Genomic DNA, 7,961 nt, shown 5'->3' on the forward strand with positions numbered 1-7,961 from the left:
TAATATGTAAAAATGGATGAACGGAATGGATGAAGCACATACATCATGGTGGGCCCATGGAGCACCAACCACCGGCCACCGGGCTAGTGGCAGGAGTAGCCAATCCGTTTCCGTCTTATACACTCTGTCCATCCTTTTTATCAACTCGTTTTAGGGCATAACTAGAGTTAGGCATCGGACCGAGTCAGATCAGATTGGGTCTAACTCGATTCGGTTCAAAATCTACATGGGTTGATCCGAACTCGATCTGATCCGGGACCGAGTCTAGGATATCTAATTCGAACTGATCCGATGCACGGCTGACCTTACCCGAACTGAGTCTGACTTGGTCAAGGAAACCAAGTCGGATTGGGTTTGATACGGTTCAGATCGGGTTGGGTCTGTGTGTCAAACTATGAGGAATGTGTTATATCCAAACCGTCCATCTATTTAGAGCGTTCGTCTTAAGGCTTGAGCCGAAAAATAAGACAGATCAAAAGATCAGTTGGACCACACTGCAAAAAACAGTGGGGGATTGAATGTTTACCATTGAAACCCTTTTGGAGATTACGGAAGTTTCGGATTAATATGAAATTTATTTTTCCTCTTCATCCATGTATTTTTAACCTTATTAACATATTAGATGGAAAATAAACGTTATGGTGGGCCTTAAGAATTTTTTAACAGTGAAAATCATTATCCTCGCTACTATTTTCGGTGTGGTCCATTTGAGCTTTAGATATGATTCATTTTTTTTCAAATGCTCTAAAATGATCACGAAAAATGGATAAATGGTATGCATATAATAAATACATCATTGTGAGGCCATGTAACTTTGATCTCATTTGAGTCGTTCGTACAACTCAGAGCTCGAGGCGTGTCTGCCGTCTACGCTCGTCTTCGCATGACACGTATCTGCACTAGCTGTATAGTTGGTGTGTTTCACTTTCACACAAAATCGGATTGCGTGTTTGAGTTACTCAGTACGATCTTATCAACTGAGTAAACTCTGTTGGGCCCACCGTGAATGCATGTGGTTTATCCACGCTGTCCATTCATTTTTCTAGATCATTTTAAGGGTTGAACCCAAAATTGATACATATCCAAAGCTCAAGTCGACCATACCACATGAAAAGGTAGAAGCATTGATTTCCACCGTATATTGAATCGAATCGGATCCAATCGGATCGGTCCGAATTGACCACTGATCCGAACTCAATCCAATGTATGGTTGGATCTGAGTAGGCCTACTCGATCCAACCCAATCCCGGCCTTCGGTTCGGATCAGATCGGGTTGGATCCATCGAATCGGATCAGATTTTGCCTAGCTCTAAGCATAGCCCAAAATTGGAGCATATCCAAAGCTCAAGCGATGCTTTAATTTGGAAACGGATCGGCTAATGGGCCTGGTTGGTACTCTGTGGGGCCTACCATGATGTATGTGTTTCATTCATGCGGCCCACCCATTTTTCCAGATCATTTTATGGTATAAACCTAAAAATGAGGTAGATAAAAATCTCAAGTGGACCACGCATGGTTGATTGAAATCCCACCATTAAAAACTTATTAGAGGCTATAAAAGTTTCAGATGAAGTTGATATTTATTTTTTCCCTTCATCCAGGTCTGTATTACCTAATCAACAGGTTGGGTGTCAAATAAACACTACAAACGGCCTTAGGAGGTTTTAAATGGTGGATATTCAATTGCTACTGTTTTCCCTATTGTGTGGTCAACTTGAGATTTAGAACTGCCTCATTTTTCCAATCAAGCCCTAAAATGATCTTTAAAAATGGATGAACCGTGTGGATAAAACAAATAAATCACAATGGGGCTTACAGAGCACCTACCACTAGCCACCTGGCTAGTGGCAGCGTACTAGCCAAATCGCGTCCCTTCAATTTTGAACTCATTCCATCAAATGAGTGGTTAAAAAGAGATGGACGGTGTAGATAAGATACATACATGACAGCCGGCCTCACAAAATTTACTTAGTATGCATAGCCTACTTACTCATTAGGCAATTAGCATCCAAAGTTCGAAAAGAGAAAGAAAAAAGAAAAATATTATAATTTATTAATTTCAATCTTCTTCTTTTTTCTTGAACCGGCATCAGCATCTTAGGATATATAATAAAATAAAATAAAAGTAGTTCATCATCCATTGAACAGCAGGACGACATCTATACCACTCATCGAGTGTGTCTACCATGAAGGGTCCATAGTTAAAAACCACACATCATATTGTGTTACTTATTTGAGAGTCATGTTATGGTTACTGAAGATTAATGATTAAACTATTTCTAATATAATTAATATAGATCATCATTTTCCTTAGCCATTGACTTGACGGTTGAAATAATTTGAATAATGTGATTTTATGAGAGTGATGGAAGCCGAAGGTAGGGCCGACTTTGATGAACGATCTAGATCGTCGAATTATTTATAGTATAATTAGTATAGATAATTCATTCTCCTAGCCATTTATTAGATGGTTAAAGTTATTTGATCAAAGACATTGTGCAAGAGGGATGGACAATTAAAGGTGAAACTTGTGTGGTTGACGATCTCACTCAATGATCATACTATTTTTAGTATAATATGAACCATTAATTTCCAAGACACCAATTTGATGAATTCGTCATCCAATTAAAGAGATTTTTTTAGAAAAATAAGTAATCAAAAGTGGGACCCACAGATAAATAATCAAAATTTATCAAATACTTAATATGAATATGAATGTTCATTTTCAGTAGCCAATAAATGAACTGTTATGATCATCAAATCAAAGTGATTTCTGAGATGAGTGAAAAATAAAGTGGGTGTGAGACTAGTATTATTGGATCAATTTTAGTATAATCCGTTCCAAACATCCATTTCCCAACTAATAAATACATTTGGCCATCTTTGCATGACAAAAATTCATGAAAACTAATGAAAAAGAAAATCAATCTTCTTTCATGTGATAGGTTATAATGTTTGAATTCAGCAAAATTTATAAAGCAATCATTACACTTATCCTTAGTAAGGATTTTCTGGGATAAGAATCAAGGTAACTATCATTTAATTAATATGAGATTTTCATCCAAATAAGACCATTAAAGTTAGAATCCATTTGTTATAGTGTTTTAGAAGTTAATAATTTAGTAATGATTAACCTTATTCATTTTAAATTTTTTTCCCATGGATTTGTGTTATATAAACATGGTTAGAGGTTTCCAAATGGAGAAAATGTGGACATGAAAGAAAACAAGGATTCCTATGAAAATGGAAAATGTGGATTCCAAATGTGATTATGTTGTTTGTTTTGGAGTTTGAATATCTTGGAGAATCTTAGAAAAGGAAACCATAATGAGAAGATTTTCTTCTACTATCTTCATCTTCTTGTCAGTAACTATTTTTCATTTTAAACATATGCTCATTTCAAATGCATTCAACTTTCCCAGATACTCCTCAAATTTTTGGAGTTTAATGATTAGTTCATGTAGATGCAAGATGCCAAATATATGTAATATATTGAAAACTAGACCATGACTTGTAATTTTCACATTGAATAGTCTTAGTAGAGCCTATAAATACCAAGTTGTTCATTAAGTAGGATATTCTATGTATAATTGTGGCCTCATCAAATATAAGAGTCCAATATGTTTTAGTGGTCTATAGACACCCTAGAGATGAGATAAACTACTCGGTAGGAATCAAGTCAAGCTTCTAAATAAAAGACCCATTTGACTTAGAAAGATACCTGAAAACTTAATTCAGTCAACCGAGAAGCCCCTTCACAACCTCCAAGTTTAAGCCAAATGAAAAATCAAGGGTAACGGTGCCAACGATAATCGAATTCACATTGGCTACCATCCATCAATCAGAGCTTGACATGTAACACCTAAGTCGTTGTGTGACAAATGCACTTAAAAAATGAGCTTTGTATCGAGGTGGGAATCTAGTTCCCACTAACACTCAAAGCCAACTATGTTGAGCACACAACAACTGAGGTAGGCCTCAGGATTCACTACAACAAAAAGTGGTATAAATGGCATTTGCGCTACACGTTTATCGGCGCTATGTAAGACCCAACGACGGATATCATACCATATTAAAAAAAAAAACCAACTGGCTAGCGCGACTCTCTCCTATTTCCTACCCGTCTCTCTCTCTCTCTCTCTCTCTCTCTCTCTCTCTCTCTGCAACTCCATGACTCTCTCCTCTCTCTCCTCTTTCTCTCTCACGGCTGCTTTGGGATCTCTCCAGCTACAGCAACCTGCTTTGGGATCTCACCGTAGTATCTAAATCTGCTACTCTCTTGTTTCCTAGGGTTTTGGATCTATTTTCTGCACACTGTTGCAGTTCGGTCTTCTGCTGCTAGTGAATCTCAGATTCTCAGGTATGATCTATTTTAGAATACTTGATTAGGAATATGCTTTGTTGAATACAAATCCCTAATTAGGGATTTGCGTTGTCGAATCCATTTTTAGGGATTTGCATGGTCGAATCCCTAATTTAGAAGTGCTTATTACATCTGCAGATTCTCGAATCAGGGTTGTTGATGGTGTTGATCTGATTCACAAGAGGTTATAGAGATGAGCCAATGTAGCAAGAGGTTATAGAGAATCCTTCCCTCCCTCTCAGCTAGTTGCAATATTTTCGTTTATCCTTGCTATAATATAGGTATGCTATTGGATATTTCATTTTCGCATAAAGCCCTAGGGCTTCATGTCTCTTCATCTCCTTCCCCATTCACTATGTTTTGATGAAGCCTCGATCTGTGGCTGGGATTCCTAAAACCCAAATGCAAGGATTGATTTGAATGTGTGCAGATCTATTCTCTGAATTTTGCAACGATTTTGGGTAATGTAGTTGGGTTTTTTAAAATAACCATTTATTCTCTTTTTCTCTGAATTTTTAGTTTTTGTTTTCTTTCGTTCTCTCTGTTTTTTTTTTTTTTTTTTAAAATCTTATTTGGTTACGAAATTTAGGGCTTCTAATTCCCAATTGGAGGTTTGAATTGTTCTTTTCAGTTTTGCTGAATTTTTAGTGTGTTTTTCAAGTCTCTTATCTGGTTTGAAATATGCACGTTAACCATTTGAAGAAATGCTTCAACCAAGACCCCTTTCAATTATTTTGAATGTTTTAGCTAAGTTGTATATCAATCTTTTGCAGGATGCATGCCATTAGATACTATATTGGTAAATTTTACAAGTGTATGTATGTCTTCACTGGCTCGATTAGGAAATATCCTATGTCCAATGTGACATATGGATGCGATATCTGGTCATTCGTCTACTGCACCCCAACATTATATACCATGGGCTAATCCAGCCATCAGGTGGACCATTTTACATATGAAAGAAGAAATGGACAACTAAAAAATAAAAATTAAAAAAGGATTAATGCTCCCCATTCAACATCCATATGCAGCCCAATCAATGCTTTGTGGTATTAAACCATATAAATGGATTGTCATTCATAAGTTTGTGGATGGGCCATCATGTGGTGTATCTTTCATCAAACTCATTAATCAATTGTAACTCAACAGAGTGAAGAGAAGATACAAAAATCAGCCTAAAAAGCTCGAGTGAGCCACATCAAATGAATTTAGTGGTTTTATGGGCAATTTTACATTGTTCACATTGGTGTGGTCCATATAAGTATTTTACCGGGCTGATATTTTGTATGCACAGTTCAAATAATAATGAATCATACCTAATAGGTAAAGTAGATTTTACATTACACTACATGATGGATCCCACAAAGTATTCCTCATTTTTTCTTCTTGTGGGCTACACAAGGAGAAGAGGAGATGCCACAGGTTGCCCCATTAAAAGAAGTGGGTTGAAGGTTCTTGATCAGTGAACAGAACCTGTATCAGTTATAAACTTTGAATATCCTAGGATTGGCTTTCATAAATTCCAAGATATTCGAGACTTGCAGCCATCACCCTGCCCTTGACTGATAGGATTGGACCCACCTTCATGTGTGGATATCTTATTTTTAGCAACCATGCTCACAATCAGAGACCGATGGTCCTGCAAACTACACTGGGCTCATATGGACGAGACTACAGAGATAGTTCACCATCATTCTGTCCAAATTGAGGAAGCACTGTCCAAAGATAAAGATAAACTACCCAAACAACTGGAGTTTAGAAGGAACCAGCTGGAAAATAAATGTTTAGGTGTTCTAAAAGGAGGTTTTGATTTAGGAAAATATCAAGCTCGTGGACAATCAATATTAAGAGAAATCGAGAAAGAAAGTTCAATGAATCTAGTGTGTACTATGACTTTTACCTTTTCTTTTTTCTTACACACACATGCAAGTGGGCTTGGTATTTGTATTTGCTGCTGTACATGTAGCATTCATGCATTGTGTGAGACATCCATATTTGATAGTTAGCACTATTATTATATATAGCTTGATGGTTAGCACTGTTATTTACTTGCAAAGAGTCAGTCTCAATCCAAAAATCAACATTAAAATAGAAAACTGCAATTTATGCAAGTAAAGAGAATCCTTAAAGCTTCACATTGATTTACCTAAGACTAAAAAAAGGACTGTCAATTGATTAACATCCTTTTAGTGGGTATTGTTACAATTCTCTATCTGTTGCTCTGTTATTTTTGATGCTTAATGGAGAGCAAAACTGAAAGTTGTTGTCCATATATTAAATTTCCAAACAAATTTTCAAGTTCTATGTTAGTATCTTTTAGAATTTCAGCTGTAGATTTTTTTCCTCTTTTTAGATGAAATTCAACATGATCTTCCAAATTGTATATCTTTGATTGTTAGAACCAATACAAGCAATCTCTTCCTATATAGCTCTACGAAGTAAGTCAGCGGGTTTCTCTCCATTTGTTTTCCAGGTATTATTCATCAATCTCTTCCATAACTAATTGATCTTGCTTAATTTATATTTTTGTCGCTTCATTTATGTGTTTTCCTAGAGAGTAGTGGCCCAACTTGTAACTCCTTAGAACTCGCTCTGCCGTAAGATATTACGGTGTATGACGGTTCCTAGCAGGTTAAGTTGCAAGTTATTATATAGAGTTGGTTGGATGTCTTTTATTTTTGTAAATGTTGTTAATAGTTCATTGGATGATGAATGATACTTGTGATTGTGAATGACAATAAACAACTTATTATATATGTGTGTGTGTGTGTGTGTGTGTGTGTGTGTGTGTGTGTGTGTGTGTGTGTGTGTATACATACATATATATATGTATGTATGTATGTTATCCTTGGAGGATTTATTTTTTAAGGGGACATAATATTCTTGCAGCCTATGGTATGGTGCCCCAATATTGCTCGTATGTTACTAGTATGTAGTAGATATTACTAGGTTAATTTATCAAAACAAAATTCGTTTCTTTAGTTTAAAATTTATTCTGTTATTATTTAGCTAGATGATGAATGTCAATTGTGATTGATTATGTAATTGTTTAAGTATAGGACAATCAGTTGTCCATTTGAGAATTTTTATGTGGCCAAGCATAAATATAGTGTGCTTTTAGAGGCATAAAAATTCTCAAATTGTCCCACGTTTGGACAATTCAAGGCTGGATAGATTGGAATGCTTTTGGTTACCTAATTTAAATGCACATGCTAGTTCTGCGTTGTATCTGTCCTTTTCTCTCTGGTTATGTTTCTTATATTTATTTCTAATGTTAAATATCCTCACATTATGTGGATACTTGACATGGGAATCAAATGCAAGATCAACATATTCGGAGAGATATGGGGAGATGCTGCCGGAATTTTAGTGTGGGCATTTAAATGGGAACATGAAAGTATTACAATCTATCCAATCTTGGATGGGTGACTGATTTAGTTAGTTAGTTAAAGATACCATTAGAGATTTTATTAGATGCCTAAATCATCGTTGCTTGTAGGGTGAGCAATAATGGTGCTTGTTTTATTATAATTTATCTCTTTAGTACTCTTCCTTAAATTTTTCTTATCCCCATTCTAGTTTATCTCTTCTAGGAAGC

Source organism: Magnolia sinica, chromosome 2 (assembly GCF_029962835.1).
Source record: "Magnolia sinica isolate HGM2019 chromosome 2, MsV1, whole genome shotgun sequence".
In the NCBI taxonomy this organism is placed as follows: domain Eukaryota; kingdom Viridiplantae; phylum Streptophyta; class Magnoliopsida; order Magnoliales; family Magnoliaceae; genus Magnolia; species Magnolia sinica.